This window comes from Chiroxiphia lanceolata, chromosome 3 (genome assembly GCF_009829145.1).
Source record: "Chiroxiphia lanceolata isolate bChiLan1 chromosome 3, bChiLan1.pri, whole genome shotgun sequence".
Taxonomy (NCBI): Eukaryota; Metazoa; Chordata; class Aves; order Passeriformes; family Pipridae; genus Chiroxiphia; species Chiroxiphia lanceolata.
Genome location: NC_045639.1, coordinates 101,496,265 through 101,508,374, shown reverse-complemented (window position 1 = coordinate 101,508,374; position 12,110 = coordinate 101,496,265). Strand labels below are relative to the sequence as shown.

Here is a 12,110-nt window from a genome sequence, read left to right as displayed (position 1 = left end):
TGGCACTGCATGTCTGAGCACCAGCATTTCAGTGACAACATTCAGAGACACCCTTGGGACATTTATGTTCACATATCAACATCACTGGCCCAGGAAGCAATGTTTGCATAAATAGTTTAAAAACGCTATCTGGAAAATCTTAACCACCATAGGACACCCTTCTCTAAGTACAACAGTAAAGTGACCCTTGTGCCTTAGGAAGAGGGAAGGGGAGGCAGAGCAGTATCTCACCAGTCACCAGACCAGCAGTGGCTGCACTGGGCAGCAAAGAGCACTCGCAGAATGGCCCCATCCTTCTCACCTGCAGGAGAACAACTCAGACTAAAATGGTGCTTCTAGAGGAAGGACTTAAAAGGTCACTTCATGACCGTGTCTGTACTAGACTACACTGACGCACAAATGCTTAAGCTATACTCACAAAATATACATGGATCATAGCATATCCAAACCATGTTCTGATTAACTTCTTGGGCACAGTTGGCCCGAAATGATCTTTTGTCTTGAAATATTTGCTAGCATTTTGTCAGGCAGAGCCAATCCTGTCTTGGAGCAGGAAGGTGGACCAGAAAGCATTCCAAGATCTCTTCAGGCTCTATTTTCTTGTGGACCTTGTTCTGGTTAAAATCAAATGCATTATTTTGATCCTGCTTTGAACTATTAGAGCTTATGAAGCAGAACGAACTGCTCTGATACTTCTTCAATGCAAGGAACAGCCAGAGACCCAGTTGTGTGAAATATTCATCAAAAACTGTGGAAGAACACCAAAACTACTTTCCTACACAAACCAATGAGCCATGTAAAATAGAAGCCCATGTCCAGCTGCGGTCGGCTATGCCAAAGTAAGAGGAAGATGCAAAGTAGCACTTGGCATAAATTCATTGCCAGCATTTCTCACAGTCTTGACCATCAGTTAATATCATTTGCTTTCAGAAGAACAAGGCAGCTCTAGGATAATTCACACCCACCTGCCCTGTGGCTTTACATGGAACACAGCTTCCTCAGAACTGACTTGTATTGGTAATTGCCAAACAAATTTTTCATGCACAAAGACCTTGCTATTTAAAATAACAAACAGCTTGTCATAAAGAAATGAAAATCTGGGACCTTTATATTCCCAAAGTAGTTTTCAAGACAGGATATGAAAAGCTAAGGCTGCACTTAAAAGCCTGCATTAACTGAGTGCTTGTGTAATGAAGGTTAGAAAGGGAGTAGCCATCTTGTCCTCAGAAAAGACAGGAGAAAGGTTTGAGAACTGGGAATTAATTTCATCTACTTGGACCAGTTCATGAGGGAACCACTCCACGCCAGGGAGGGCTTATCCATGGCTCCTTCCCCAAGGCTGTTCCTTGGCACAGTGTCTGTGGTGTTCCCAGCACGGAAAACAGTTTACCCAGTCACTGGCACAAACCTTTATGGGTACCAGGTGTGTCAAGACGTGAAGGTCAGTGCAATCGACCCTGATGTCTGCCGCTATTTGGAAAACAAACACCTCTCATTCTGCAGAGCACATTTCTGCACAGCCCTCCTTCTGCAGCTTGAAAACATTATGTATGCTTGGTGTCTCGCTACCTCGATACTGAAACACTGTCATCAAGCAAAGCTACCTCCTTGAATAATGCACTGAATGCCAAGGAACACGAACCATCCTACAGCAGGAAATTTAGTTTGCTTTAAGCAAAGTCATCTGCCAAATCCAAATTCTTTTTGTTATAAGACATGTTTGATAAAAGATATTTATATAAACTTATCCTTTGGAAGGTTTGAACTGCAGGTTCAGCTTTCACACTAACTCTGCTTCAACACTGAAATGAAATGTTTTTGGCTTGGTCAAAGATCACTGCACTCACCTGACAGCAGAGCACATCTTCTGAAGCCCGAGTCAGAGCCCATGGGTCCTGCTTGTCTGTCAGAGCTTGCACTGAGGCCTCTGGTTTCAGAGATGTAAATATCAGCTCAATATCAGCCAAGCACTGTTTCTAAAGCAGTTTCCAAATCCTCCATGTTAAGGAGCTATTACTGTCTTATGAAAGGCTTCAGCAAGCAGAGACAGGTCTACTCATGGATCAGTTCCCTTCTCTTGTATTACTGCAGATATTTACCTGAAAATAAGATGCTTTGTTAATGAAAGATAATCTATGCCTTGGTGCATTTCCCCAATAAAATCCAGGTTTATTTTAGTCTTCGTATCATATGCAGAATTAGTAGGTTACATTAACAGGATCATAAAAAAATACCTAATTTTTTGGAACACTTACATACAATAAGCTGGGAGTGGGGAGAAGCATAATTTCATATTGTCTCAGCAGGGTTATCTTCTGCTGGAAAGCTTTTGGATTGGTCAGCATTATATTATGAAATTACTTTAATTTCTTTGCATCTCCCCTTCAAGGTAACATATCCCCAGGAACTCTTAGAAATCAATTTCTTTCCTACCCCTGACAGAAGAATTACCAGTGTCCAAATCAAATTCCTGACCATGCCCAGTCCTCTCCTGGACAGTAACCATGCAGCACCAGAGAGAGAAAGTAGGACAAAATCTGTGCAACATATGGTCCGTGAGGTGACTTGCTTCATCCTGCAGCTGCTGAGGGGGAATGGGAGCCACATGGTCTCTCCAGAGGCCACAAGGAGCAGCCAAGTGGCCCATCAGGCTGTGGGGCCCGGAGTCAGGCTGTTGGCCAGGGACAACACACACACCATTTGGCTGGCCAAGTGGCACACATGTACTTCTGGCTAGCAGGCAGGTTGCCTCCCTCTAGTTTTGCCCATCCCAAGGAGCAGACCAGTGGGAATCTGGATGTTTTCTGGGCTGGAGAGTGATGGAGGGTGTGGCTATTGTAGTGATAGGGGGCCGGGGACATGGATGGCTCTGTGGATACAAGTTCAGGGTCAAGTAAGAGATGTGGAAGTTGTTGCACTGTAGGAGTCTTAAGGCATAACAGAGGGCAGATGTGAGGAATGAGGGGGAACCTGGGATCTTGTGGAGAAGAGGGAAGGAAAATTGAGGGTTAAATATCATGGATGTAGGGAGTTGTGGCCCAGTAGTGATGTTTGATGTTCTGTAAAATCCAATGTGCCCATGGGAGCTATGCTCTATGACCATGAGGGATGCACCGGGCTGTCTCACCAGGCTTCAGGAAACCAGGTTCACCTCAGAGAACACCTTCACTGTTTGCATTTGTAAACACCAGACCCACTGAACAGTGGGGTGTGGATCCACAATGCCTGCACAGCTCATCTATCTCCTGTTCAGGTTGGGCAGCATTTATGCTTTACATTTTTCTTTTTTTTTAATGAGTGAGTTTTCTATTCCCCAAGGTTACAGGAAGAATTTCCCAAATGGGGACTGGGTATCATCCAACCTCATCACCTCAACCTCTCATTTCACCACAGAGAATAACAAAAACTGAAATCCTTCTTTTTCTGATGAGCTTCTTTGTAAGACATGCTGGTTTTTAATTGCAAACTCCTTTGAGCAGGTCTACAGAAGAAAAATGATGGTGATTCTGATTTCTGTAGAATCTCCTGTAGCTTTGGCTGTGCTTGGCTCCATCTGTGCATCCACAGACTAGCTCTGGAGCAGAAAGAGACATACAGCTGCACAAGTCATCAGCTCAGACTCACAGAGCAGAAGCATTATGTTACCTGTTGCACTACAGCCTCAGGATACCTATGCAATAACCCAATACTCATCATAGGAACAAAAGTTCTACAGATTATCACCAAATGCAATGATTGGTATTCATTGCATTATGATGTTCTTTAAAATAATATTATTATCTTTACAGGAAGAATATCACAACCACTTTTTCTTAGCAATGATTGCTTCAGTTCTGAATTACTGCTCATTAGCAAATTTCTTATATCAGAATGGGATGCTAGCTGGAGCTTAAAGTGTAGGCAAATAGGATTTCACATGCAAGTATGATTCATTACCACCACCAGGTAACAGAATTACCTATTCAAAGACCTCTGAACTATTCAGTATTCACTGAAGGTGAGGTATTATGTTTATTAACAAGTGGTGTTTGCATGAGCTTGTCCACATTCTCAAGAGGGTATAAAGGCACTATTTGTGTTCTCCTGTGGAGAGCAAAGTGCATTTTGTCTCATGCTCACTAACTCTGGGTAAGTCTGCAAGCTTGTCTCCTCCTAAACCTCACAAGAAGGAAGGGCCTTGCATGAGCAAATAACCATTAAAAGACAGAAAAAAGAAGGTAGGAATAGGCAGGAGGTTCTTGGGCACAGGAGTTCCAGGGTTTGCTTCATGCGAATCATAGGGATCATATGACAACATCTTCATAAACAGTATGAAAGAGTGAGGAACAGAGATTGTTGCTGATATGAACTGATTCAGAGCAATAAAACCGAAAGCTGACTGTACAGAGTTGTAGTACAATCTTGCAGTAAGGGGCTGGATGATAAAAAGCGAGAAGAAATGTGATATTGATAAATGTGGAATAATGCATACTGGAAAGACAACTTTAACTCCATACACACAGTGAAGGGCTCTGACTGGGTTGCTACCTCTTCGGAAAGCGATCTTAGCTCTCTAGTTTGTTGAACTGTCTACTCAAAGCTCAGGACTAGTTTGAAAAGGCTAATTTTAATATCAGTATTAGGAAGTGATAGGAAAGAATTTGAGAAAAAACCAAGAAAATATTGCAATGATTGTATGCCAGTATCTTACCATACATCTCTACAGTGGCATTGGCATCTCTTCCCAAAGCAACACAATAGTAGTAGAAAAAGCACAAAGATGTGAAGCAAGGGTGATTTCCTACACAGGGAACAACCTGACAGAGATAAGGAATCTTCAGTCTAAGGAATAGAGGACCATGAGGAATATATGTTAGGGTTTATAAAACTGCGAGGCACATAGGGAAAGTTAATAGGGAATAATGATTCAACTTCTCATAATAAATTAAAAAAAGCTAGGGGACCTCAGCTAAAATTTTCCAGTGGCAGATTCAGAAAAAAGAGGTGTACATAGTGTGTTGTCAAAGTCAGGAACTCACTGAGACATGATAATGGTGGATGTCACAACTGTATGTGTTCAAATAGTGAATGGAAATTGTTGATGGAAGAAAGAACATATCAAGTATTATGAAGTACAGAGATATCTACTTGGCTCAGGAGTTCCTTGGCAAAGCCTCGTGGGGAAGTTCTCCTGCAGCTTTCACACTTTGGTGCCTGTGTATAAGCATTCACTGTCAGTCATCGTATTTTTTGTGTGCCTTAACTTCCTCATAGTTCTAAGTATCGTTCTGCAGTCCCATCAGAGGTGTGAGGATGAGACAGCAAAACCTAGTAGAAACATAAGTCAAGCTCACAGGGGAATAAATGACACCAGGGTGTGCTAACCCAGGTCACAGAAAAAACAGATGCTTCTTGAAACAGAGGATTTCTATGGCAACAGTGAAAAACTATGATCTTCTTGCTTGTCTTGACATCTTTTGATCCACACCAGCCTATGGCTTGCACACGGTTTATCTCTCTTTCTGGACATGGGCAGACACAACCTGCTGACCATCCAACCATCTACTCTCAGCAGTACAGAGTTGGTCCTAATGCTTTCTGGTTGGAAGGGATCTTAATAGAAAAGTTGCTAGTATGTTGTGTTTGTAGTGTGCTTAATGCAGTGGAGGATTAAGTGAACAAAATAATACAAAAGAGAACAATATCAATTATTAATTGTGAAGATAAGAACAAGACAAGATTTGTTTGTTACATGTTGGGGGGGGGGGAATGGGCTTTTTTGGTGCTTGAGCTTTTACTTGAACTTATAAAGAACTTTGCAGCTTTGTGCTGTGTATTCCTTCTCACTCTTGGCCAATTGCCACATGCCAGCCTCTGTGCACTTAGGGATAACCAGCAAAATCTCTACTGAGGGCTGATGTGCAGGACCTTTTTATAGTCTTCCTTTATGGCACAATGCCTAGATTGGTGCAAAAGTGAGCTACGAGCCACAGTACCTAAGATGGGTCTCAGCCAACCCTTCCACTTGCCAGGGTTCCTCTGCAGGGTGCACAACACAGATCTCTGCAGAGGAAAGGCAGTTGCTTGGACCTCTCAAGGTCTGGGAAAAGACAGGTAGCCTTTACGTTCTGAAGGTTCAAACACTTCATCCTCACCATGGGTGTGCTGAGCATGTGCTGCAGCTGAAGGTAGTTGGCAGTACAGACACTTCATAAGAAATGAGAGATATTTCCTATTCTGAATTACTGCTGCCTCATCTGAGAATGGGTGAGCAGGTGTTAGACATGATTTTGGACCATCCGCAGTGCGTGAATGCAAGCCATGCATTAAGTAAGGTTATTAACTTTAAATTGATCAGATAAGTACAGCTCTGAGCAGAAATGTTGAGTTTGGCTGTTAATCTGGGGGGGAGCTGTGCTCACAGGAGTCCTAGTTAGATGACGGAGCCAAAATGAGGATGTACTTTCAACAAGTTTGAGAAATACTGATTTGGATGGACTCCACTGATGGTAAAACCAGTGCTGGTGTGGGGTTTTGCACGGTCCCCAAGGATGATGTCCCATGGGTGCCAACACTGCCAACACTGCGTCACTACAAAGGCACAGCCGAAATGCCCTTTAAATGTCAGTGAACAGTGTAAGGAAGACATCAATTATATATTTATCTTGTCCTATCTTATGCCTTTTCTGGCATCAAAATCTAATATTATAAAATGTAGGAAATTTATAAGAAAACTAAGTATCTAAAAGAAAAGGTCATAGCTGGCAGGACAGGTGACAAAAAAAAGACAGGATGTCCACTTTGCTAGTATTAACTGTTGGATAAACCTCATTGTCCTGAGCAGGTTGAGAAGCCAAGGAGAGGGCTGTTATAGTAGCAAATTTAAAAATCGCAGGTTAGCATCACTCAACAACTGAAGGACAATGAGTTGGGGTATTAGGCAAAAAAAGCAAAAAAGCTGCTGAAGGACAAGAGTAGAAATATAATTATGGAAGATAAGACCTGCCAAAGAGAATATTTAATTCTTTGAAGAGATTGTTTGATTTATAACTGCAAAGACATAATAGATTTTTGCAAGGTTCTTTCTGAGCACAATATTGGCATTCTGATTAGAAATTGTCAATATACAATATTAATAAAGCATTATGTGGATAAAGAAGTCACTAATAAACAGATCAAAAAAGCATTTTCTTCATCAAACAGGTTTGTTATCCATGGGATCTTATGAAGATCAGCACGAGCCTGATACCTCTCCAAAATTTTTATGTATAAAAATCCGTAAGACAAAAAACCACTGTTGGTAGCAACTGTTGGGGAGGATAGAAAGATCTGGAACACGAAGCAAACTGAGACTTTTAAAAAGCAAGGTATTTAAAGGAAGCAAAATTCAAAGTTGGCCTGATGCAAGCAAGGTAGGCCAGCCCTAAGAAGAGCTGCTCCAGAGGTGACTCTGGAGCATCCAACGCAATGCACTATGAGCATTCACTGCGGTTAAAAACTTCAAAGGATTTTAGCAGACAGAAAGGCAATAGAAGTAATGAACTATATGAAACAAAGCATAGAGAAACTGAATACATTTGTCTTGCCCCTTCCCAATACCTTCAGACTCATAGAAACCACCAGCAGCCCTTGCACTTTGCTGGGTGCTGAGGCTTTTCCCCACCAAGGCTCCCCACCAAAGCCTCTTATTCCATGATGCTGCTTTCCTTGGATTTTAACCTCCTGTTATTTGAAACCCAAGTTTGCCCGATCACTTGAAAAGCAGGCACCTTGACAGGAACACAAGCAACTCTAGAAAACATCAGTCTGAAAACAAATCTTTTCCTGGCAGTTGATAAGAGCAGACAGAGAATGGAACCAGCGATAGTCATGCCACTGTAAGGAATTGTTGTGGCCAAGGATGCTTCTGCTGGGGCATGCACTGCTTTGTCAAAGGACTTCATTTCTCAGTGGTTTTGAACTGCTTATGCTGTACACATGTCACTTTCTAATTTATTTTTGGCTAATGAAGTTTCTGAGAAGCAAATTAGATTGCTATTGACACTGAATCTAATGCAGCCCCTTCTTTGTCACAGTCACTTTCTGAAATGAAGTTATAACAATGCTGCAAAAAATACTTGATGTGACAGGCCTGGAAGATGAAATGGTTTGTTGATGTCAGTCTGTGCTAATGGAAGCTGAGTCGAATTGCTCAAGAGCAACAAATTATACAGATTTAGGGCATAGAACAATTTCAGCTACATCACCTTAATGTTCTTTTTAATGAAAACAAATTGCTTTGTGCTATGTAAAGCAGTGCCAGTGGGAGCTGCAAAGTTCAAAATGATACAAGGGCATTGGTAGATTCCTCATCCAGCTCAGTACAAGTGTGACAGATTGAAAAATGAGGAAGGAACCCCATTGGTTTCTTCCAGAAGAATGTGGTCCCCACCATATATTACTGAATCTTTGTTTAGATACTATAGTAAGGCAAATATGAGGAAATATTCTTGTTTTATTCACAATAGTAACTGCTTATCATTTGACTTCATCAAAGTATCCATTAAACTTCACTTAAATTTGCAACACCTCTGAAACCTGACCTACATTTCAAAGTGTTTAGTTATTTAAACTATGGTGATATAATTGCAAAAGAAAAAAGAACAACCTCCAAAATATGTGGGTCTACCAAGGAGCTGTTAATTCAGTACAGTTTATTTAAATTGTGCAAACAATATTAGCAGTACTCCAGTGAGCGATCATTATTTGTGTGGTGTGGCACCTCAGGCTCGCAGCGACACACCTGCATCACTCTGTACTGGGTGCTAGATGAATATACAAATCTAAAATCAACATTTTTGTACTAGGCTTTTAATATCCCAAATACATTGGAAAAGAGCAAGTCTTTAACTGACATAGAGCAACCATATCCTCATTTTAAAGAAGAGGAAAACTGAAGTCAGGTCAATTTTTCTTTCTATCACACAGCTGAAAATGGAGACATTTACAGATTTCCACAGAAAAGACTTGACAGGACACCTTTTCCCACAAAGATATTGGATTGCTGATTTCAGGTCATATAATGAAGTGGGACCCAGTCCTTTCCTTTTTGCTTACCCTGACCACAGAGAATCATGATCCATTTTCTTTTGGAGATGACTACATTTCAGTGCCACTCTTCTGTATTGTAACAGTAATTCTTTTCAGGAGTAAACTTTCTCCTCTGTACCTGTACATTCATAAATGCCTTGAGGTTAGTTTTTAAATTTTAATAGTCTTACTGAGTACAGACATATCTACCTTCTGTATTGAAAAAAAAAGTTGGAATAAATATGGATGTCGTTATATCTATGTTGTTATACATGGCCACTGAAAAGACTGACTTTGACCAGGTTGGTGAGCCAGGTGAAAGAACTATGGTGCTGTTCAACAGGCAACGCAGCTGTGCGAGAGTTCTGGGACTGCTCTGGTAGGTCTGAGCTCAGAGTCACCACACAGTCCCTAATGCTTTTTGTTTGCAATAAAAGAGAGCTCTTACAGCTTTGACAGGTATATAATAGATCATATCCCGTTTCCACCTTTTGATGCTTAGATGACACACTAAACATTTTGCTCAGTTTCAACTAATGTTTCTACTAACTTTTTGCTAATGCATCCATCAGAAAAGCATAAAAAATATACTTCTGGAGACAGACCTTGATCATATGGCTTTTGGAAACATCTGCTAGGCCAAACTGAAATGCATGAATGAATTAGATACTCGGAAAGCAAAAGTGACATTGTATGAGCCAGGTGACTTTTCCTGCAGCATGAACAATGGACTATCTTGGGGAACATAAGCAAATTCTAAGAGGAAATGTATTTACTTAACCACTGGCAAAATAATTTGAATATCAAGTACATTTGTAAAGTTCAAAGTCTATTCAAGAATAACTAAAATGAGCTAGTATGATGAAGCACATAGACAGCAAAAAAATATCCTCTGTTCCATACTCCATCAAAATTATACAGGTTTCCAAATGGCCTCCATTCCCTTGCACACATTATTAGTTCTTTGGCTATTTGTGTACAGATGTGCATTCAACAAAACCATGAAGTATCTACATGAGCCTGCATATCCTAGTGTGGTCATTACACAGACACCTTTCCATTCCCACGCAAAACTTAAATTTAAGACTAAAATGGCCTTGCCTGTGAAATAATTTCTTTCAAAAATTACTCTGCTGAGCAACAGCTATTTTATCATTTGACAGCACACAGAGGAATTGTAGGCAAAAGCCATGTTGCTGTTACAGAACTTGGAAGCTGAGAATCTCCCCAGTACAAGGAGGATGTGAACATACTGCAGCAACTCCAGTGAGGGCCACAAGAGTGATGAAGGGACTGGAGCATCCATCACACAAGGAGAGGCAGAGAGGTGGGACTGTTCAGCCTGGAAAAGAGAGGGCTCATAAGGATCTTACCGAGGTGGTTAACTACTTGATGAGGAGGGAGTAATGAGAATGGAGCTTTTCCATGGTGCCCAGTGACAGGACCAGAGGCACTGGGCACAAAGTGAAACACAGGAAATTATGTTTAAACAAAGGAAAAGATTCTTCTTACTGTAAGGGTGGTTGAACACTGGAGCAGACTGTGGAGTCTCCATCTTCGGAGAGCCTCAGAACCCAACTGGACACAGTTCTGGGTGACCTGCTGTGGATGACAGTGACTGAGCAGGGCTTGGACTCATTGCTCTGCAGAGGCCTTCCCACTGGTACCACAGCATGCTTGCCCCACTTGAAGGCCTGATAGAAAACATTCTTGCACTTTCCTTCTCCTCTTCTACCTTGCTCTTCTCATATCCCTAATTTATTTCTGGTGAGTCTTTCTGACCTCTGAACCGCAATTTTATGAGCTGGCTGACTTTCACTATGGCTGGACTGGATTATGACTGGACAAGATTATGGTTGGACTGTGTCTTCAGTACTTAATGTTTTCAATTGGTCTAAAAGAATCAGAAACATTATAACAGGACTGAGCTGGGCAACAATCTCATTGGAGTCACTCTGTGTCAGGATGCCACAGGGAATGCCACCATCCTTGCATTAAACACTTCAGCAGGAAGTAATAATCCAAATTTAAACCAGATCACAGGGACGTGGCTTTATTTAGTCTTATTTTAAGGCTGCTGTTGTAACTGCAGTAACAATAGAGGTCTTTATATGACTGATGCAGTATCTTGTGGAACGGGACAGGTAAGACCAGGGTTCTCCTACACAATCAAGTTGGTAAGCTTACGATTTTGCTGTCCCTCTCATGTGGCATCACATGCTTCATGATGTTTGAAAGCTTCTGCTGTGGAAAGAGCAGGGCCAGTCTGCTGGGCTGTGAACACCTGCAGGATCCACGAGGCTGGGTGCAAGGTCGTGGAGTCACCGTCCCACCTGCCAGCAGGACTACCTTCCTGAGCAGTCTTCTACTGCCACGTGCCTGCAAAGTGAGAGTGTGCCTTAGCCTCAAGTACTGCTAACCATCGTCTTCACAACTAATGACATGAAAAATAAACAAAACCTCATGTCCTCTTTTTTTTTATCATTATTGCCTTGTGACTTTTAGTCCCCACAATTGTTCCAGCTCTCTCCCTGCCCCAGAGCACCCACAACAAGGAAGGTAATTCCTTCCCTTCCAGTAGGGAATACCTTGTTGTAGTAAGGGTTATCCCAGAGCCAAGGACATCTCTGTTATTAAAGCAATTCCTCGTCTTCTATCTTAAAAACCAAAGGAAGATGAAATAATGTGCAAACATGGCATGCTAAAATTAATCAACGTGATTGAATTTTGAGACTCACCTCTTAAATTCCTGAAGAAGAAACCCTTTCTTTAAGGACTGGAGAAGAGAAAAACCAGAAAAATAAAATAAATAAAAAATTGAGGGCTGCGGTGTTGCTAGTTGTACATATACATATATAAACAAGATACAGTTTACAGTTCAGTTGTGGTACTAATAGCTTGTCTCATTTTGTGTGACAACAAGGATAATATACTGAGGTAGAAAACAGAAATGAAGGGGACATCCATAAAGATGTCTGTAAGCACAGTAAATCCTCAGGATCCAGGCAGGGCAGGACACTCACAAATGCACCACTGTCCCTGACAGCCCTTTGCCAGGGGTC

At 41.5% G+C, this 12,110-nt stretch overlaps 1 long non-coding RNA gene across 1 annotated transcript; it reads left to right on the top strand.

Annotated features, from left to right (window-relative positions):
- The first annotated feature begins 6,025 nt into the window (after window positions 1-6,025).
- On the top strand, window positions 6,026-7,265 carry LOC116784912. The gene is made up of 2 exons (XR_004356294.1): window positions 6,026-6,093; window positions 7,183-7,265. It is a non-coding gene; the product is annotated as an uncharacterized LOC116784912 (long non-coding RNA).
- The last annotated feature ends 4,845 nt before the right edge of the window (window positions 7,266-12,110 follow it).